General features: G+C 37.4%; 1 protein-coding gene across 3 annotated transcripts in view; it reads left to right on the top strand.

Annotated features, from left to right (window-relative positions):
* ZNF438 (zinc finger protein 438) overlaps window positions 1–23,233 on the top strand; it is a 49,744-nt gene that overhangs the window by 1,132 nt on the left and 25,379 nt on the right. The gene's annotated exons all lie outside the window — the stretch shown is intronic.

Below are 23,233 nucleotides of genomic sequence, written 5' to 3'. Positions count from 1 at the left end.
AGTATCTTTTGATGCTCATCCTTATTTGCAGTCAAGACAAGACACGGGCCTTATTTGCTAAGACTTAATACTTCATGTTGGTGTTTTAATTCACTTACAGAGATCCAGAACATGTTTTACTTGAAGAGATTTTTTTAAAAACGAATTTAAGACATGACCACATATTTTTACAAGACTAACATTGGCAAATAAGAGAAACAGTACTGATTGAGTAATAATTGAACTCTTTCTCATGGAGTATATTTGCATGTTTTTGTCAAAGTTAAATGAATTACAGACTTCTTCACAATGTAACCACCATTAAATTATATGACAGAGATCTTTTTTTTTAATGTTTTTAAATTTCAAAAATAAAAAGTTGTAGGTTTTTTTTTAAATTTCATTATTTCTTGTGCTGATGTAATAAAGAGATTCTTACTGCCAGCTTAAAATGGCATTTTGAGAGTGCTTCTGTCTTTGTATTGTATTTGCTGTATGACTGTTGGTCTTGTCACCTCATGAAACCACAGAACAACTGGGTCAAAACCATTCTATTCAAATATCATGAAGTGTGATATTTGCTAATTGTGTCTTTGACTTATCGTATTATAGTACTGTATTTTCTGGTATTGGTTTGTCCCTAATTGGCTGATTAAACCTAGTGTCAGTAGTATTCAAGCATTACTTTTTTAAAGGCCTAATTTCATGGGTATTTATAGTGTAATTGAATGTTGTAGGAAAGTTAGTGTGGTTTGTACAGCAATACATTGTAATCTGATAACTCTTCCACTTAATATCAAGAACATAATCAAAACACCATAGACCTCACTGTGGTAGAACTGTGCTGTGTATTGAACAAGGATGTGAAAGGGCATCAATTAAGGAAAGACTGTCTTTGCTTTGTCACTTCAGTCTTACCATTTTAGGAGACAAGGTTTTCCTCACCTGAACTGTGAACTGTTCTTTTTCTCTTTGGTTCTTTTCTTGCATCTTTTTGAAGGCTATACAGTACTGAAAGCCTTGCTTGAAGGGCGGCTGGCTGGTGTCCTCATACCAGAAGAAGTTTAGTACTTTGCTGTTAGTTCACCTTGAATTGTTGCACAGATGGAAAGGAAAGAATGTAATCAACAGCTCACTCCATTTTTCAGAACTGTAATACATTGTGGCCACTTCATTTGTGGTTAAACTTTTATTTTGCAGAATGAGGGGTTTTTTTCATGGAATCATATAAAGAGTAAAATTATGGAGTATTGAATCATAAACATGCTTTTTTTTTTGAAGTGTGACTTTTACTTTTAGAGGGTGCTATAGGATGTTAATTTCTGTGTATGCATCATGTTTCATTTGGTGGCTTAGCAGTTTGTTTTTTAGAAAGTCTAAATCCAGGATTGTTAGTTTAGAAAAAGTGTTGTGGTTAATGCCAAGAAGAGGTCATGTAGTGAGCTTCAGAGCTGGACTATCTCAGCCCTGCTGAGGAGCCTCAGTCACAGCAAGTCCCTGGGGAGACAGGAGTATTCTTGTGGCTCACTCGGGTATTTGCAAGTGCTAAAGAGATGGAAAAGCAGCTTGGAAAATTTGTTGGATGGGTAAAGGAGTTGTGGGGAAAGAAGCAACTTCTGGAAGACTTACTAGGATCTATCACTGAAATCGATTTGGGATATTAGCTTGGTTGTAAGTTACAGTTCCAGGGAATATTTTTGCTGTTCAAGTGTGAGTGGCAGAGCAGTCAGAGCTGTGTTCCAATACTCAGTCTTTTTCATTAATCCCTTTGCTACCAGTAGCTGAATGCTGAAATGTCTGTAGGAATTGTTTAATGGTTTTACGTGACCCCAAAGCAGAAGCCAAATCAAAAAACCCCTCAAAGCTGCAGTATTCAGCTGTGAAGGACAATTGCAAGGGACTGTGTCTCTTCCTCAAAGGATCTTTCTCTTGGGCCAGCACTGTGAAAATGGTATATGGTGACAAATTACAGCTTAGACTGATGTCATTGCTGTTACACCTGTGCTTCTTTGCCACTTCTCTTATATGTATGTTTGTGGTTATTTGGGATGAACTGTAGAAAATAGGGATTTTACAAAAAATTTACTGATTTTTATAGTTTTGAGCACACTTCAGTCTTCTGCTAAATGAAATAGAACTTAATTATGGTGGATTTTTTTGGCCATGACTGGTTGGCCTTCTAAGGGAGACTACAGTCTGGTGATTGTGAGGGTGTGTGATCTCAGATTTATATTAGGCTGTCCTTTCAAAGAGTGCTACATACACCAAGAAGTTCTGACAGTTTTTGCTCTTCCTCAGCTCAATCAGAACAGAACTGCTGGTGAAAAAATAAGGTAGATCCATGTTTTTAGGAAGCAGGGCGGTATAGCTGAACTACCCAATGTTGGTCTCTGCTAATCATATGCAGTGTCCTAAAGATAAAACTATATGACCCCTCAAAATACTGTTAGGGAATTAAAAAGGATCAGTCTATAGAAACCTGCATAATACTGTTGTGTATGTAAGTGTAGTACTCTGTGTGTGATGAATCAAGTTAGCAGCCTGCCAGTAAATGAATATGGATGTTCAGTGTGTTGTGTTGCTTTTGTCATCAACAGATTTTGAGGCTTTACCAAAGCAGGAAAACAAATCAGTATTGGATTTAGAAAAAAGGAACTGTTCTATATTATTACAGGACTCAAATGGAGACCACCCAAATGCCTTCAGCTGGTTTTTGTTATTTTCACAAATAGTTTGTTCTTTTAGCAGAGTGTTTAAGAACAGAGAGTCAGGTCAATCGCTCTGTTATGTTTTTCCCTAAACAGCAATATTAAGCAAACTTTACAATATTGTTCATCATTGAGGAAAAAAAAAGTCTTATAGATTCTCTTGTTTTTTTTAGCTTCCAGAGAAAAATAGGGTAGGGATAGGCTGTTGTGATTTCAAATCTTCAAATTATAAATGTAATGCACTGTGTTTTAGGAAACTTTTTGTAGTTTTGGCTGGATTGTACCTTGTAAGGGCCAGTATAGTATCTATTAGATTTTATGGTATTTAGCAAGTTAATTCAGAGATGTTACATATTTTCCATAGTTATGGTAGAATAAGTAGGATGCAGAATATTCTTGTCCTCCATAGTATGATTTATCTTTTCTATTACAGTCTTAGTAAAAAATACAGCAGACCTACCCTTTGAAAAATTGACTTGATTTTGTGCCAAAGCACACCTGATTCCTCATTGAAGACCTAAAAGCAAACAGTCCTGGGCAGTTACCTTTGCTTAGTATGTGTTTGTGTTCTCCTGTAAACCAGTGATTTTCTTTCAGGGAGGGTACCCTGATAGGCAAATGACAAAGATTTGCAGTCTGTAATTGGTGAGTTACAAAGAATAAATTATGCTGAAGGACAAAAATGCAAAGACTGCCTGGCCCCAAATGATGTCTTGGCATGTTAGTAATGCCACATACTCAAAGTAGGGGACTGTGTGTTAAAAATCTTGTTTCTTCTCTTTACTTCTGATACCTGTGTTCATACTTGCAATCAAACTAAACAAAGTGTGATGGAGTATAAAATGCAGTGGTAAAAATCAGTATCTTACTGTCATACATCATGCCATCACAGTGGATGTGGTGCTGGATGCCTCTAAAAGGGATGTAGAGAAGAAGGGAATCAGTGAAGAGTCTAAAAAAGGAATCTGTGGGAATGGAAATTTGCTTTTATAAAGGTAAATTGGAAAAAAAGAAGAGATTGTTTAGCCTTTGCAAGGCAGTGAATATGAAAAAGTATAACACAAGTACACAGAAAGATGAATTATTTGAGCAGTAATTCAAAAGCTGTTGATTTTTTGGTTCGTGCTCTAAGAATAAGGGGACATTCTGTGAAATTCGGGTGACAAAGTGAGAAAGGAAACTTGAGAAAGGATCTATTTCTTAATAAACTGGTAAGACTGAGCTCTGCAGTCTAGGGATAATTTTAATTTAGAAAAATTCTAATGAAATTGAATGAGTTAGAGTGCAAGAGTATTTACACAGGCTTAGATTACCTTTTCTCCTAAAAGAATATAATCCCTCATCTTTTCGTCACTTGCAAAATTATTTTTTCTATCATGATTTTTAATAAAGCTCATCTAAAAACCATGTGTTGGTGGTGTGAGTGAAGGAATTAAGTCTATCCCTAGTTTGTTTATGGGAGAAAGAGTTACAGCATCTCGCTGATTTGTTCTCTTTCGCTGTACTGTGTTATATCTGGGTGAGATACCCACTAGGTAATATGTCTCTTTCCCTGTACTGTGTTATATCTGGGTGAGATACCCACTAGGTAATATGTCTAGTTCTCTTGGTAGGACGCACTGATTTACTTTGTTTCTCTTGTAGATGTGAATATTGGAAAAGAGGTTTTGGGAAGTAGCATCAGGGTCCTCATGAAATTGGAAAGAATTTATGTAGGCCAGTTGTTTTTGTGACTTGCTACTTGTGAGACACTGCTCTGTTCAGCTTTGATTTTTCTGTTGCCTGGGCTCATGCATGAAGTTGGTGTTCCTGCAGTAATTTAATTTGATTCAGTACACAAGTTTGTTCTGTACCTAGAGTGATGGAATATTTTGGGAGGATGAAATGAGCTAACGCTGGCCTTCTGTGTCAGCCTGCCAACTCCCAGCAAGTATGTAAAAAGTCATAAAAATAGCAGTGGGGGTATCTTAATTAAATGAGCATGCTTGTTGCTTTGCCAGTCTTTTCTCTTGGCATGGTTCAAGTCCTGGAAACTGTTTGCTTTCAGTCTCTATCAAACTCAAATGTAAAACTCTGTGATAAAAGCATCAGGAGCAGTGTTCAACAGGAAAAGACTGCAGAATCGGCTTTTTCTCATTCCCACTTAAATGCCCTTTTCTCTCTGTTTAGTGCAGGCTGCAGTTTTTACTTTTGGTGTGTTTAGCAGCAGATTGAGTTAAATTTGTTGTATTTGGCTCTAGAGCAGCAAAGAGCAGATGTCACGGAGGTGCCGTGACAGGAATAAAAAAATTCAGAAGGCTTGTGAGAATTTGGGGGTGAGAGGGAAGTCTTCCTCCTATTTTTTCCATGCTAGAATCCATATTATAGCATTTGGAGCTGGCATGCAGTTCAAAACTTGCTGTGCTGCAAGGGTTGATGCACTGACGCAGACATTCTTTCCCACAGCTCAAATTATGGAAACAGAGTTTATTTATAAAATAAAACATGCCTGTGAAATTATAATTGATACCTTAATTACAGGGAACTTGCCTGAAGGATGGTAACTTAGCAATCCGTGGGACATTTTCCTGGCTTAGAATAGCCATGATTTATACTGAAACATTTTCTCTGTGTGAATCCTAGAAATGGAATTCCCCTGTCAAGGCAGAGAAACTTCAGTAACTGAGAGGTACTCTGCCAGGGATGATAAGTCTAAAGTAACAGTCAACTTTTAAACATTATTTAGAGTTGGAACATCTGAAAAGTAAACTTTGCTATTCTGGATTGTCACTACTCGAAAAATACATGTTTAAAAGCCACCGCTGCATGTTGCTATTCTTTACATAATCAGGTGGGTCCCAGATGTATGTGGGGTCCCGGAGAAATTTCTTGCTTTGGATTATTTCTTTTCACTTTTGTAGATTAACATAGCGCTCTGAAAGTCAGTGGTGGCTTCTTCTTTCTTTAAATCTTACCTTATTAAGGGCCATTTCTGAAAATACCTGGTGTAGCTTTTTAGTTAGCAGCCTGATTGCTTGTTTGTCTTTCTTTCTGACATCTTTGGTTTTCATTCATCATCTGCTTGCACTGCAAGAATATATATTGCCACAGTAGAGTTTATAGAAACATAAATAAGATATAATTTACGTCGTATTTACATAATTTTGATTGCATGTTGCTGTATTTGAAAATTGTGCCAATTCTCTGTTGTTCTATGTGTAGAATGATGTACTTGATAATTTCTGGAGGAATTTTTTTTTCTGTGAGGAAAAAGTTTTATTTACACAGTGATCTAGAGGGGAGGACAGTAGTAAATGTACTTTTTGTTGAGATGGTACTCACTGATCTTGTATTACTGTTTTAGTAAACCACATTGACTCCTGCTTTGGGTCTTCTCTTCTGGTGCTGAAGCTGAAATCTTGTCTAGCTCTTATAATTTGCTAGGGAGATGGGATTTGAAATAAAAGGAATGTATGTTTAGTAAGAATATGAAGTCTGACTTTATTTCAAAAAGCAATTAGTATAGTGGTGTCACTTGACAGAAGCATCATATCTGTAAGGTATATAATGTACATGCTCTGTTCTCCTCTACAAAGTGCTGAGCAGAGTGTGCCGCTGTTCAGGTTTGAGAACAAACCTTCCCATGTCTTTTGCTGAAGAAAAATGTCAGTGCACTGCTAAAATAACGCAGGACTAACTTGCCTGTTGGCTGTAGCATGTTGAGTTTCTTGGTTAGACAGCTAATTTCAGTGACTTGAAAGTGGCAGGCCTGGGGATAATTGTGGTCAGAGCTGCTCCGAGAGGATTGAGTGAAGCCTGTTGGATTTCCTAAATGATAAGGAAGCCAGGTTTGATCAACAGCTGCTGGGAGGGTTTTTCAGACACTGAGTTAGTCTAGTCCAGTGCAGAATTTTTCACCTCTGACCAGTTTAGAACATGTACTGCCTAAGGTGAGCTGGTGAGACTAATAGGCTTGGTGTGTTTGATTAGCATCATTTATGTTTGCCCTGAAGTTAATTTCTTACAGCTATTTTTCACCTGGTTGTCAAATTTCTTTACGTCAGAAAGACTTTGTGACCACATAAAGAAAGTTAGAAAAATGGTTATGTTTTAGATTCTGTACTTAAAGGCTGTGTTCTAGAGGATTTAAGTAATTAAGTATTTGTAAGGTTTCTTTTACATGATAAGGTTTTGCTTTAAAAGAAGCATGAAACTGTAGAGTGTTTTGGCTGTTTTATTTCTCTTTTAATGAGTTCATGCAAGCGTCAAACCTACATTAATGTACTAGCATGGTTTGAAGATAGCTGGGTATAGCTGGGTAGCTCTCTGAGGAGAGCTGGTGTAGGGTATTATTAAAGTATAATTGATCTAATTCACTGCAAAAGTGTTGAAACATTTTTGAAGGTGTTTTTTGCATCTAAAAATCTTCAAATATTTGGTATAAAATATTGCTGTTTATTGGAAAGTGAAATTTCTGTTCAATTTTGAAAGAAAGCTTTGTTCATGTTCAAAATTAAAGTGAACCAAACTTGCTTTTCTTTTTTCAATTTTAAAATTATTTTACACTTACAGAAATGTAGATACCTTTGAAAGATTTAGCTGATCAGCTTTTGAGAAGCATAAAAATTAGATTAATAGTAACACTAACAAAATTGATGGAAACTCCTGAGTATACAACTGGTTTGCTCTGGTTAAGTCTCTTCCTGTTCCAGGAAGCTGTTCATTTTGGAAAAGCAAAAAAATAAAAAACTATAAAATCTTAGTTATACAGGTTGTGGAATAATGGGTTTTAGTTTGACCAGCATCAAAAATGCAAGTCAAGGAAAATGAATAATGTATTGATGGTAATATCTACAAATTTATAAAGCATCTTTCCCCTAGAAAACAAAATGTAAAAAAATAATTTGTAAAGTGGTCTGTACCTATAGACTATTGCAAGTATCCTATCAGGGGGACAGGACAGGCTGAGTATCCTGAGCCTTATTTAACCCTGAGGGATTTCAGTGGTGAGAGATGTAATTAACTTGGGCATGTGAACCTTTTTTTCTCAAAGTGGTATTATGTTTTAAAGTGTTCAATAATGAAAACTGTTTATTTAAATTCTCTTCATAATATTTCAAACATGAAACACTAGAAAGACCATTTCCAAAATATTTTTAATTATTGCAAAATTAATAGATAAACCTGGAGAATTCATGGATGTTAGTAGTGGTTGAGAGAGAAAAGCCGTGCTTGTCTGATGAAGGATATTTAGAGAATGGTTTCAGGTTTTCTTTACTGGCCTCTCTCTCTCCAAGACTTGTATGTCACTGGTGTAGTTATCTGATAATTCAGTTTTAAGTAATGATCTTTAGAAAGCTGCTCTGGATTAGGAAGGATAAAATGTTTAATGTGTATGCTTGCAGTGAGAAAGGCACTGGGTGGGAATATTAATTCGTGTTAGGTTGGCTGATTGTAGATGTCCCCAAAAGAGGAAGTTTTAAATTTCTATTCTATTCTATTTTAGTCATATTAAATAACTGTATTTAGAAGCACAGTAATTTTCAAAGCTAGTGTCTTTGGAATTCACTTTTCCATTACAAAGTGGTTTCACAGGCCCAAAATATGACATTTTTTACTTTAAGGATTTTAAAGTTGATTACATTTCTTTCTAGAAATAAGGTGAATGCCAGTAACCTCCCAATTAAAGAGCATTACTTGAAGTGGTACACGTTGTGGAATATCCTGAGTTGGAATGGGCTTACAAGGATCACTGGGTTCAACTCCTACAAGTTTTCAGATACAGATTCTACCAAGGTTTCACAAAGAGCAGATGTGGCCAGGTGGAAAATATTGATTTGAAAAGGAATCCTGTGCAGTGCCCAGTGTTGTGAGCCACAGTGCTGCTTCAGGGTGCAGCAGATGAGTCAGTTGCAAATTCCTCATGAGAGGAATGCTCAGATTCTGACGTGCTGCCTACACTGAGGAGGTGCAGGGAAGCCTTCCCGTGGCTGTTGCCACCAACGCCTTTGCACAGTAATAGCCCTTGTAGGCAGCTCCTGCCTTCTGACAGACTGCAGTCAGCTCACCTGGCTGAAAATAGGCTGTGGTTTTAAACACATTGAACTGAAAAAAACCACACAGTATCACTGGGAGTATTTTTGCTTCACATGTACAAGTCCTTTGAAAACAGAATATCTTGCAACAATATTGAAATGTTTTTTTCTGACTGATGAACAATCAGAACACAGTGTTATCTGCTGTGGATAGATTCATGTTGCATTTATAGCTATTGAAAAACTAGTGGCTCATCCACTACTGCAGTTTTTTTGGCTAACATCTTGTATGAATATTGTACTGCTAAATCTTTAATCTGCTGTGGAGACAGACAAATTTAGGAGCAGTGACTTTAATCTTTGAAGAACGTGTATTGACTGGGAAAGCTAGTTCAGTTTATTTTTGCAAATCACCAACCCTTAGAAGTGGGATTAAGTTTAGTGCAGGAGAAGATGGAACTTTCCCTTTGTCTCCAGTGAGGTCACAGTGCTTGTCTCTTTTCAGCTTCCATCTCAGTAAAATAATAGAAAATATAATTGTTTCATGTTTCAGTTTTATCTCCTGAAGAATGGGAGTTATGGTTACTTGTGCAGGCCGTAATGTCAGCAATTACTTCCTGTCCTTGTTGCTTCTTCACTGCACTGTCTCTGCCCTATTTGCATACCCGTAGTTGAAATTCTCATGCGCTGCTTTTGTATTTTCTTATTTTTTTGCCCCTTGATTTTATTTATTTAGAGATTCCACTGAGCAGGTAGCTGAGTAGACTTCAGCCGTGCAGGAATTGGTTGTGCGTGTGGCTTTAGTGATGGCAAAATCCCACTCACCTTAGATGTGAAGGCAGGGAAAAGGAAAAAAAACATAATCCAACAGAAGAGATGAGAAAAGAAAGGCTTTGGTAGTAAAGGAGGGTAGAGGGGAGCACCTGAGTCACAAGGTTGGAAGAAAAGCTGAAGTGATACACTAGTTTTGGCACTGCAATGTGTCATGATACTGTTCTGATTTGTAATTTTAAAGTGTGTGGCTTAAATAAGTGTAATTCACAGATTTTTTTTTTATTGTGAAAGTATCTTTTAATCTCATTTTTCAGTAGAACAGATACACTAGGACTCATTTTAGGGGAGCATATTTTTGTTTAATGAGGATATGTTTATGGTAATTTTAATCAATAAATTAATAAAACCAGTAGTGCTTGGTTGCTTTATTGCTCACCTCTTATCTGACTGGGGTTATGTACAGCATTAGGTCTTGGTAGATTTGAAGGAATGCTATGTTCCTTATTGAGTAGCTTAGGAAAAAATCTCTCACTAAAATGGATCCCAATTCAGTGTGAAGAACAGGCGTGTGATCACTGTTCACTTTCTGATATCACACTTGAAGGCTTTCTAACTAGACTGAACTACAATCAGGTCACTCAAATTCCCCCATGTCCCTAGATAATAGAAATTGTTTCACAGCAAATACATGGAGTACTTGGAGCCCATTCTGCTGAGTTATGGGGTTTATTTCAGAATTTGGGAGATGAATTTTTATGGAACAGGTAACTGAGAGAGTTACATTATTGCTTGAATAATGCCCTACATATTTTGGACAGAGATTTTCTTGACTAAATAAGAACAAGATATTTGACCATCTTCTAGAGGGAACACTGTTTGGTCAGCATAAATTTAAAAGAAAATTCCAGAAGAGACAACTGACCATTCTTGTGTGTTGTTTGCAATGTTTTCATGTTTCTTCTGGGCTTTAATTATACTGCATATACATGGCAAGAAGAAAGACCAGGGGTTTTGTTCTTTTCATGGAGGTGTAGCTTTATCACATCATTGGGAATTTATAGCCTAGTAATATATAGTGTTTTTTCCATTCCTGCATTTTGCAATTGGTTTGTGCAGCCTTATAGTCTGGCAGCTGAGCGCTCACTTTTTCATGATTTTTTTTGGCAGGAAAGGGTTACTGTTCACATTTCCTGTGTAATTCCTTCTGATCTTGCTGGGCTGTAATTACTTTCTTGATGTTAAACATTCCCAGGCTCCTATAACCTTCTAGCCTGCTTGCACTGGCCAAGTTTGTCCCAGGTGATCATGTGGGCGAACCTCCTGTTTTTGAGGATAAAAATCTCTCCTTCCTGTGTAAGATAGGCTGCATACTCATTCCTTTGCTGTGCAATCCCAAGAGAAATCTTTTAAAAAATAATAATAAGGTAGCACATCACTCTTTTAGAGTCAGACTTAGCAGCCAAAATACATCACAAATCAAGTGTGTGGGTTAAGAATTTGCTGAATCTTGGTTGAATGACTCCGAGTTCACATTGAAGATTATTTTTTCTTAATACATTTGGAAAATAGGCTATGATATAAAAAAGACAGATTTTGACTGTAGCTTCTTACTTTTGACCATATAATTGGCAAATCTTTTTAAGCTTGTTTGAATGTAGAACTACTTAGCTGAGCCTTCAGGAATCTTTTCTTTTGAATTCTTTGCAGTAGCAGCATACTAAAAAAAAAAGAAAAGAAAAAAACCTAGAATCTTACTCAGTTCTGTCTTTCTTACATAGTTCAGTTAGCCTGTGTTTCTTCTGATTTTCAATTTTAGTATATAAACAGTAAACCCAAGGTATTATTTTGTTTTTAAATAGAAGTGACTGTATACTACTGAAAAATGTTGACTTCAGAGGTGTGGGAACTGAAGTGTTCTGTTCTGCAAAGGCACCAAAAGGTTTTCTGTGCTGCTCTTCAGCTTTAATGTGGAGGAGACACCTGTAAGAATGTGAGTGAAGTTTGTTTTCCATGACCTTTATGCTGTTTTCTCACAGTGCCAAGAAAGATGAAAGGTTGTGATGGCAGGGTTTTTTTAGGGTGTGAGGAGTTGTAATGTGCTGATACATTGACACTAGTGAATGTTGGGTTGGGTTTTTTTTGTTGTTTTTTTTTACTAACAATGTCAGAGAAAGTAGTTGGAGGTTCTATGCTCTATTGGTTCAAGAAGTGGCCTGAATTTTGATACTTCAGTTAAGAGCAATCTCATTATCTTATTATTCTGTTACAGGTAACTTTTCTGTCATAATCGTAGTCTTGCTAACTTAATTGGCTGCTTTGTGAAATTCTCAGGCTGCAGGTAATTCTGTTTAGCTGTATTATTGTACTTGCAGCACAGATACTCATAAGTGTTCCCAGTAACTGACTGACTGAAGTCTTGTGAATGTGTAACTGTGAGCTCAGTGGGATTATATGATCATACCTGGAAGAAAATGCTTTGTAGGTAATAAATTGTATCAGTTTGAGCCCTTTTCCTAATTTAATTCTCATGCAGTCCAATGACTGTCCTTTACTATATAAATAGAAATTAAAACAGTTGGCATGTGTGTTGTTGACTGTGCAGCAATGCTAGTGAATTATAAGAAGAATATATTTTAATGAAAATGTCTTTAATCTTTTCAGGAAGTCTTAAATTTGACGCCTTAGTTGCAATCGGAATGCAGTCAGTATGCTTCCCAATTCTTAATTGCACAGTCCATCATGTAACTGGGAACATGGCTGTCAGATCTGTCTGTTTTTGTTGTTGAACCCGATGTTCTTATGGGGTATTATTCAACACAGAGAAATCCAGTCCTGGCATAAAGTATTTGTACAGTAATTATGTGAAAAAAGCCATGAAGCACTAGGTGAGTATAACTGGTCATAAAAGGAAACTGCTTGTAATTTCCAGTTATAAAGTCATTTAATTGTGGCCTGCTTGTCATCTTCAGATACTTGAGATTTGTTAGAACACTTTGTATGAAGTGGGTTTACCTTTGCATATCCTCTTAAGTATGTGTTCAACATATTGCAAGCATGATAAGCTGCTGTGCAGCAGGGTAATACTTTGCTTAAAGCTTTTTTTTTTCCAAAACAGCTCGCTTTTGACTATAAATTATGAAAACACTGATGAATTTAGAGTTAGTTGAGAGGCAAACCCTCCTGAGGCCTGTTTTCCATCTCACAGGATGTATAGTTCATCTTGCCGTTCACTTTACCTGTTTAATTTTGCTTCTGCTTAGAAGGCAGAGAAGAATTACTTGCTATTTTGTAATTAAAGGTAACCTGTTTTGAATTTGTTTTGTAGAATAGTTAGAATGTAACCAACCAGACTCTATTATGAATTTCACCTTTGTGGTGGAAAGTACCCTGAGTGGTAATGAATTTTCTGCCTTGAAAAATTTGTGGTTTTAGAGTCTATGTGAATTGCCTCTTGCTTTTTGTATTGCAGTCATGTTACAGGATATAAGCCGGTTCTGTTTATCCTCTGTTTGTGTGTCCATGTTGATCTAGTGATTTAATATAAAACTCTTGTGGACTTCCATGTCTGTAATGTACTAGAGGCAGGGTGATGCATATAGCTGTGTTGCAGGGAAGAATTGGACCTAACCTTAAGTGTATTTAGAGCAGAGAAAGAAACTCTGGTTTTAACAAACTGCTGTAGAAATAAGGAATGATTTGAATTAGGGGAGCTTTTAAGCTTTCAGACAATGTAGTCAAATGTATTTTTATATTCAGAGTTGTTCTCTCTTAGGGAGGACATGTAAATTACTGTTGTGACAAAATGCATAAATGTGTCTAGGATTTGATAGTAATTAATTCATTTTACTTACCTAAGGATAGATTAAGTGCCTCAGTTTGGAACTGGCTATAAAAAGTAGCATGTAAACAAATTTAACACACATCCGGTGTAACAGCACGTTTGGTAGAACTGAAGGTGCTTTGTTTTCAAATGCAGTGATTTCTCACTTTCAGTGTTCACAAGCTGTTTAGTCACAGAGCTCCTCTTGACTGGATTTTTAAGGGCACATTTATCTCCATGGCTTTCTTGACTTGAACTCTATATGATAGTCTTAAGTACTGCTAAAATGTCGATGAATTATGTTGTTTGCTATTGGTGCATAGAAAGAATCACAGAATATCCTGAGTTGGGAGACTCCCACAAGGATCGTCAAAGTCCGGCTCCAGGGCCTTCACAGGGCAGCCCCAAGAGTCACACCCTGTGCCTGAGAGCATTGTCCCAACACTTCTTGACCTCTGTCAGACTCAGTGCTGTGAATATTTCCCTGGGGAGCCTGTTCCAGTGCCCAACCACCATCTGGGTGAGGAACCTTAACTAATATTTAGCCTAAACCTTCCATGGCACAGCTTCAGGCCATTCCCTGAGGTCCTGTCACTGGCCACCAGAGAGAGAGATCAATGCCTGTCCCTCCTCTTACCTTCGTGAGGAAACTGTAGACTGCAATGAGGTCTCCCTTCAGTCTCCTCCAGACCAAGTGACCTCAGCCGCTCCTGGCACGGCTTCCCCTCAAAGCCCCGCACCATTTTGGTGGCTCTCTTCTTTACACTTTCTAACAACTTTGTCTTTCTTATATTGGGGTGCCCAGAACTGCACAGAGGCCTCAAGGACAGGCTGTGCCCGTGCAGAGCAGAGCGGGACAATCCCCTCCCTTGCCTGGCTGGCCATACTGTGCCTGATGCACCTCTGGGAGGCCCTGCAGAGAGATCTTGAGAGATTAGAGGTCTGGGCAACCACCAGCCACATGAAGTTCAACAGGCAAAGTGCTGGATTCTGTTCCTGGGATGGGGCAACCCTGATGTAGAGACTGGGCAGTGAGAGGCTGGAGAGCTGTGCCACAGAAAGGGACCTGGGGGTCCTGGTCCATGGCAAATTGAACCTGAGCCAGCAGTGCCCTGGCAGCCAGGAGGGCCAACCCTGTCCTGGGGGGCACCAGCCACACCATGGCGGGCAGGGCAAGGGAGGGCATTGTCCTTCTCTGCTCTGGGGTGGCCTCACCTCGAGTGCTGGGAGCAGTTCTGGGTGCCACAGTATAGGAAAGATACAAAACTGTTAGAAAGCATAAAAAGGAGAGCCGCAAAGATGGTGCAGGGCCTTGAGGGGAAGCCGTGTGAGGAGCAGCTAAGATCACTTGGTCTGTTCAGCCTGGGCGAGAGGAGACTGAGGGGAGACCTCACTGCAGTCTGGTGAGGGCAAGAGGAGGGACAGGCACTGATCTCTTCTCTGGTGACCAGTGACAGGACACGAGGAAATGGTCTGAAGTTGTGTCAGGGGAGGTTTAGGTTGGATATCCAGAAAAGGTTCTTCACCCAAGGGTGGTTGGTCCCTGGGACGGGCTCCCCAGGGCAGTGGTCACAGCACCAAGCCCAATGGAATTCAAGAAGTGTTTGTGCAATGCTCTTAGGCACATGGTGTGACTCCTGGGGATGGTGCTGTGCAGGGTCAGGAGTTGGACTCCATGCTCATTGTGGGTCCCTTCCAACGCAGGGGCTTATTCTGTGATTCTGTTTTTTTAAGTATTTTTAATTTTATGGTTCTAGATTAACAGTCAGGAAAACAGAGAACCTTACAAGGCATTTAGCAATTTGAAAGATGTTAGGAAACAATACACTGTATCCTTATTATACACTTGTTTCTCCTGTGGAGAAAGAGTTCTGTTCTTGTCCTCTGCTCTCATGCTTGAAGTAATTTTCATGTTTTGTCATCTGGTAAATGTATGTATATTGTCTAAATTTTTTACTTATTGGAGGCGTCTTCTAAAATTCCCATCCAAAACTTCACATTTCAGAAACTTAAGCTCAATTCTTACATCTGTATAAAATGAATTTGGCTTCCAGTCTGTGAATTTTTGTGGTACTTGAATACTGTAGGTGCTACAGCTATTGCAGTCAACAGTTTTAAAATACTTGCAAATTAAATATGTATATAGTCAGCAATCCTGAAAAAATATGTACTTATTTATCTCTGAAGGTAACTGTCATCAATGGAAATACTTACTTGTTTTGATTCATCACAGGACTGTGGGTTTGAAGGGAGCTCTTTGTCACTGCAATTTTGTGTTTCATTTTTAAGGTTAATTCAGTTCTGACTTGTGGCATGATCATTGACATTTACATGGTATGGGCCATGAGGCCTGCATGCAGCAAGTGAATTCACACAGATCAGAAATGGCTTAGAAGAAAAGTGCAAAATGTCTTTGGCACTTATCACCATTATTTTTAATCTCCCCTCCTCCCTTCCCATGCCCTAAAAAGAAGTAGTTGAGCTGGATGAATCAATGTTTGATACAGAGGACGATGCAGATTGTTGGCATGCACCCAGCGCACATCTCAAAACTACAAAGTTTACAACAAAGATCTTACATTATTTCACCACTAGTGAAAGGTGAATGACTTTGAAGAGCAGAAGTGAATGTGGTAGAAATAATATGCAGGGTTCTCTGCCTCGCTGCAAGCGAAGCATTGATTTTTGTTTTTACAGAAATACATTTGGTAATGTTCTTTCCATATTAAAACCCTTTTCTAAATCTTAAAAGATACCATGTTCTGTGTCCTGGCTTGTATATTTTGCTATTTAGTGCAAGTTTTTGAGATAAAGCAAAATGATAGATTAAAAAACCAAATCACAGCTGTGTAAAGAAAACTATAGCTGACTGAAATAATTTGTATGTTAAAACATGTTTAATGAGTGTTCACTAGAGAACCTCTAAAAATGAAATGTCACAGCAAAACCTTACAGACTTTCTGTGGTTCTGTTGCCTGCTTGAACAGTTCTCACCATGCAGAAGACAAGTAGAGTAGTACTGTGTCAGTGTTTTTTATCTGAAAAAATATATTGGAGACTTTTTAATGTAATTCAGATCCTAGAAAGATGAGCAGTTTCTTAAAAGTCATTCTGTATTCAGTAAAGAAAAATTATGAGAATTCAGCCTATTGCGGGTATTGGGAGCTTATACTGATAAATCACTTGGCTGCTAATCAATTTTTGAAGCTTTGAAAATAATTCTTTACATCTATCTGACAATTTTCAAACAAATAAAAGCCACTCTGTTGTCTTCTGTACAGGTTTTTCTTTCTGAGGCATGTAGAATAAATAGAGCAGGTGTGTTAGGAGCTGTGATCTAATTTTGCAGGTTGGCAGCCAAGAACAAGTTCTGCATGCACATACCTCCAGCTTTAATCCTTAAAAGAAGAGCAGACCTAAAAAAAACAAGGAGTATTTGAGCATAAAAATGTGACTTGCATGACACCTACTTGTTCATTTAGTTACTCCAGAACAATTCTTCTCTTAGGAAACATGATTTGTTTGGTTGAAACAAGGTAAGGAAGGGAGTGAAGCAATACAGTTTTAAAGAATGGGGAGCTGATGATGGCAAGCACTTTATGGGTTGGAGACAGGAGATTAAGGAGGTAAAGTTATTAATAAAAATCTGTGGGCAGTAGAGCACAATGGAGTTCTTTAAATATAGAGGATGTTCTTGGAGGGTACTGAAGCTTAGTAGTGATAGAAGTCCAATACTGGGCAAGGATGATAAATTCTGCTGTGCAGAGAAAGGCATAAATATTCAATAAATATTTTGTTCTGTATTCAGAAAGAGGCTGGATGATGCCTTTACATCTCACCACCTCCATCATTAGTGATGGGAAGAATGTATTATCACTGTACCAGCAACTATTAATGTTGAATGTTTTTAAATCTGCTGCACTGACACCTACAGATACTAAAAAAGAAAAAAAGCTTAGAAGCTGTATGAATTATTCATTTTGAGTTTTAACAAATCATGGAACAGTGGAGAAATTTTAGAAGGCTGGAGGTGAAGGGGAACTAATGTGCCCAAATTTAGAAAGTATAATAAGTGCACCTTGAAAAGGCCGATAGTAGTATGCTGTCAGTGAAGATTTAAAGGAGAATTGCATAATTAATGCTGATGAAAATGGGCAAGTCAGACCTACATTGTACTGCTGTGTGGAGTTACTCTTTCTGTAAACTGATATTAGACTGACTGGCCCGTAGTTCCTCAGATCCTCTCTCTTGCCTTTCTTGAAGATGGCTATGTGCCTTTTAACAGTCTTTGGGAATCTCCCTTGATGCCTTCATTACTTTTGAAAGATGATAGAGTGCATCCTTGTGGTGACACTGATCAGCTCTCTCAGCACTACTGAATCCATCCTTCTGATCCTGTGAATTTGTATGACTGCCCCCTTATCTGCTCTTGGTAATGTTATATCAGTGCCTCAGCCTGTTCCATGGCTTCATTCACCTTCTCTGCTAAGCATTAGGCCCACTTTTTCCTTAGCCTTTCTTTTGTGACCTTTGCCTTTTTTTCACTCTCTATGTGCATGCTTGAGTAGTGTCTTAAATAATTAGTACTCTGCTGTAATCTGCAGACACTGAGCATGACTAGCAAAGTTTGGATTTGGACATAAAGTAGGAATTAGTGCTGCTATTCAAAAAAATCTATGTTTGGTTATTTAATTGCCCTAAGTGAGCAGAACTTCAGTGTTAGAATTTGAAGGTTTGACATGACTCAAGCAGTGTAGGTGTCCCACAGCATGGCTTTTATGGTAAATTAATGAAAAGGTACTGTGTGTTAAACCAAAAAAACATAGCTGCTTTAAAAGCTTGGTCATGCTTAATTGTTTTCCTCTTGAAGTACTAATTCAGTTTGGTCTTGCTTAGTTTGAGATTTAACTGAATGCATTTGGAATACAAATATCCGTAGGAACAGAAGACAAAGCTGGAGGCCCATAGAGAAAGAAGAATGTTCCCAGGGTTAGCACAGACTGCACGCCACAGCTGGTTGCTGGACAGCATCCAGGAATAATTTTGACATGTTTATTTCACATTTTTTCTCCGTGAACATGTTTTAAGGACACTTCATTAAAAATGTCTGATAGTCTTTGAAGCTCTGTGCCTTTAACGTTTTTCAGACAGCAAACAGGGTGGTGGATACAAAAACGAGAATTATTTTGGCAAGGACTATTTGCACAATGAGAACAGCACAAGCTAAGTGAGTGAAGGCAGTAAACTAGGACAGTTGGATTTAGATTTATTCTTTTTTGTATTTTTAACAGTATGAAAGTTTTTTTAGTAAGTATGGTTCATCAGTAGCACAGTGCTGATAGAGAATAATAGATTGCAAGAAAGAGAATCATTTAAATAAATTACAGAATATGTTGTCCTGTATATTTTCTAGGAATGGTGTACCAGTTTTGAACAACAGCTGATATTTTGTGTGCTCCTTGATGCTAGTCAATAAAGCATGTTACCAAAACTAGCTACATCTGGAATATTTGTGTCTATTTAAATTCTACTATTTGTATTAAAAAATGTATGTATACCAGATTGACTAGAAAATACAGTCTATTATGTTCTGATTGTTCTTAAAGTACATGACACATTAGTTACTTCAGCTCAGCAGTTGCTTTGTCAGTTGGGTCAGAGTGCTGGGAGCTCCCAGTCAGGGAACTGGGACATTCCATGCAGGAGAATCCATCAAAGTGGTGACAGTCCTTTCCCAGAGAATGAGAGGGATGTGACCAAGCATAGAATGTGGGTGAGCAGCTGAACCTCTCTGCTGGGGTCTGTATGAATTAGCCTGGGCACAGCAGCAGCAGGGAGGGCAGATGCTGCCTCTGCTGCCTGTGCTCAGCTCTCAGCTGGGCCGTCACTTCCCTGGCTGCTGCTCTCATGAGGGTTCCAGAGCTGTAGTTCACATCTTCAGCTGTGGAAGTTGAACTGCCCTTAATTATGCAAGATAATTTTGAGTGCATTGGTTGCATGTTGGGAATTCTTTTTATCTACAAGTATAAAATTTACACAATATTCTTTAACGCTTAAGGCACCTACTGTGACAGAACTTATATAAAATGTGACCTTTTAATTTTTGCACTAAATTTGGAACTCTGGGTTTTATGAGGGTGATTCAATGAGATTATGTTCTAATTTGTCAGCTTACTGTTTGATGATTCTTCTAATGCAGAACAGTTTATTATATGCTTGGGAGGCAGTAAAGGTGGAAGCTGCTTAAGATGGAAGTTGCTTATCCTAGTCATTAGATTTCTACAGGATTTTTAGGTATGACCTGTTAAGCACATATTCCTTTCTGGTGAGTAGGATAGTGTTTGGGAAACATGAGATACAACTCACAGTTGAGCAATGTTTTTAGTGTTGGGTATTGTTAAAAAGAATCCAACTGTTGTATTTGCACCCCTAGTTTTAAAAGCATATGTGTTCTTGAAGTATACTGAACACTCAGTTATCCAGAAAAAACTCATCCTTAGCCCTGAAACAGTCTGGGCTAGCAGTATTACAGGCAGAGTTTGGGGGCAGAATCAGAGTAGCACCAAAACAGTTGAACCAGTTCTTAGTACAACATCTGATTCCTTACCTGGAATGCTTTTTACTACAGGGCTATCTGCAAGGACCAGTTGTGCCTCACAACAGTTACACGTGCTGAAATGAATTCTGCTTCTTCAGTAGAATTTAAAAGTTGCATTTGAGTTAGCTGAAGAAAACAGACTTCTTCCTTCAACATAAGTCACTAAAGAATCAGTGTATAATTCAAATTAAGAGCTTTTTTTGTTTGTTAGGCCTTAGAATTTAGTTTGCTTTATTGGTCTTAAGCATGTGATAGTGTTAGGTTTTTTTGATGCTAATACCATTTTCCTGTTCTTTGTTTCTTTAACTCCTGCCTTAGGAGTTTGAATGCATCTTAGAGGTGAGCCCTTTTGAGAGGGAATTTAAACAGAAAGTCATCAATTGGTAGGCAGTTTGAATTTTAACTTCTTGGAAGTACATCCCATCTTGGCATAGGTAATTTCTTGCTTGATTTGGCACAGTCATAGTAAATGGATGTTTTTTTAATTTTTTATTTTTAATTTTTTTTATTTGTTACTTCTTGAATGCTTGTTTTGCTTGGGTTTGTGAATACGGTATATTGAACTTAAAAAACACACTGCATTTTATGTAGTATAGAGGATATTGCTGCACAAACTTTATAAATGCCACAATGTAGCTTTCTTGACCTTTTAAGAAACTTACAATGGAAATTCTTATAGAAAGAACGGTAGATGATGCTCTTATTTGGTACCATGGCAAAATTGAGTACTGTGTTGAAGTTTGCAGCTGTAAAATCAGAAAAAATTCCATTATTTTAGTCAGAATTGCAAAAGCAATTCACCTTGCAAAGCCTGAAGTGTTTCTTTTACTTTTTGTCAGCTGTTGGTTTTTCTTCTAAGTAGAACATTAACAACATACCCAGATTATATGAAAATAATGAAACTCTGTAGAAAATCCTTCTTGAATGACACAGGAAGTTTTCTCAGAGAGATGCAGATTAGTGTTGAAGTAACCCAAAATACTTTAGTCAGAAGAAGTGATTGACTATTTTTTGTTTAGTCTCTACGAAACTTCAGGGCCATCTGTGATTCTGTGAAGAATTCAGTATGACATTTCAAACTTCAATCAGTCAAAATTGTGCAGATGAATGTAGCTCTTAATCCTCTGATTATTAGTGGAATTTTTAGGCCTGTGTTATCTGACACATTCAAATAATTTTTTTGTACATGTGGTTATGTTTTGAAGTATCAAGTAGCTCTAAAATATGTTAGGACTATCAAATCAAACAGAACTTGCTCTCCTTTCAGCTTTGCAGACTGTTCTTTCTGTAGTCTAAAATGAACAGAATCCTAAAGCTTTCGCTGGAAGTTGTAACACTACTAGTAATAGCTTTTCTTCAAATGTTAAAGTGAAGGAAGATAAAAAACCCCAAGTAAAATACATCTAATGGGTCTTTTTGATCTTTCCTGTAGTCCTCTTTAATTATTTTGGTTGGTACCTTTGTATGTTAACCTCCTTCTGCTCTTTGAAATAATCTGGACTTCTCTAGTATAAAAACAGGTTATTCAGTAGGTAAATAAAAAGTATATATGGCATTTTATTACAAAATGTCTTTATTCTCTGCCAATCAATCTGAAGTTCTCTTTAATCCATCAGCATAACTAAATAATAAACATGGGAGGTTTAGGTAATTCTGAAGTATAGTAAGAGCATTGCCATAGGAATTGATGGAACAATCTGTCCTATGTACATAGACCAAATTTTGCTGTCATTTTCAGGCTACCCTTTGCTGTCAGTTAGTAAATACAATCTGATTTCTGAGAGGCAGTTGTTGATGTTTTTAAGACTCATCCAGACAAAGCTGTAAGGCCAGTGTTGACCCTGTTTTCAGCAGGGAAGTTGGACGGGATGACCTTGTGCAGTTTCTGCCAACCTGAATGATTTTGTGAGTAGCTGTGTACACAGCCACAGATGTTTGTCTGGTTCTGTGAAGTTTTAGTGTAACTCCAATGAAATTACTGTTTTAGTGTTTGTGATATTGTTTATCTGAAAAGAAAGCTAATGCACTGCACCAGATACACAGTGAGAGATAAAATATATAGTCTGGTCTTATCAGATCAAATCAGTAATTAATTACAAACAAAAGTCAAAAAGTCTCAGAGTTTAATTAGGTATTGCAAACTGAAAACCATAGTGATGTGCAGCAATTCCCCTATGAATGACATAACATACTGCTAACAGAAGTGTAAGATACACAGATTGTGTCTTAGGAAACTGCATTGTCGAGAATCCCAGCAAAGCTTCTAAGCGTTTTGGACCCAAGCAATAAATGAGTGCTTAATTAAGAACCAGGATAACGTGGTGGTGGGGAGGAACAGGAGTAGAAGGAACTGTGCTGTTTGAATCATAAAGTGAATTCTAGATTAGTCATTACCCACTAAGAATGGTACACATTTCTGTTTCTTGATTTGTTTTAAATACTAAGTTAATTTGAATTTAAATTGTAAGAACTATGGACAGCATAGATTTCATGTAGTATGCTGTAAAAATGAAATTTGTATTTTCCAGAACTATTTTCTTAGCTGTCCTAAGAGTCAAGAACAAAATCTATCAGTTTGTATTGATTCGTCATTTCACAGTTACGTTCGCACCAGTAAAAACCAAGATTGTATTTTAAATCAGAAACTTTGGCCTTTTAATACAAGGTAATAGCAAAGATGTCTAACCCGGACATGGAACTTGCATGGGTCTCCAGTTTGGGGCATTCAGAGCATTCCTACCAAGAAGGGATTTACTAAGGAAAACATAATATGACAATCTGTCTTTTTAAATTGGAAATTTGGGGGAAAAAAAGATGCTATTTTTTGATATTCAGTGAATTGGCTAATATTAGGCATAATATTGACCAGGCTCTTTTGATTTTTTTCAGAATGGAGTTGTTTTCTTAAATGGAAAATAGTTGGGGTTGTTTATAGTCATAAAAACTGTTCCAGTACACTTTATTTTAATACACATACATTTCATGAAATGAAGACTCAACATTGCACCTTCTTTAGCCTTTTCTACTCCCAGTGTCTTTTTGAGAAATTTCACTTTAATAAATTTTTTGCAGGTCCTTGAATTTGCTTTTTTGGAGATAGTTATAGTTTTAAAATAATAATTAGCAAGACTGTATGCTAGTTTGTCTACAATAGTAGAAAATGTGTGGAACAGCCTCATTTCTTGCAGTGTATGTGCTAGTCTTTATTCATAAAAGTGAAAAACCTCCAAGCTGATTTCAAAAGACTTATCTCCTCAAGAAAAGCAATCATTTTTCATTTGCCTGCTATTTTAAGCTGAACGTTGATGTTGCGCTATGTTGTTTCATAAATAAGCTTTTT

This window comes from Geospiza fortis, unplaced genomic scaffold, assembly GCF_000277835.1.
Source record: "Geospiza fortis unplaced genomic scaffold, GeoFor_1.0 scaffold75, whole genome shotgun sequence".
NCBI classification, from domain to species: Eukaryota; Metazoa; Chordata; class Aves; order Passeriformes; family Thraupidae; genus Geospiza; species Geospiza fortis.
The sequence above is the reverse complement of the archived record's forward strand: the minus strand, read 5'-3'. Positions and strand labels throughout refer to the sequence as shown.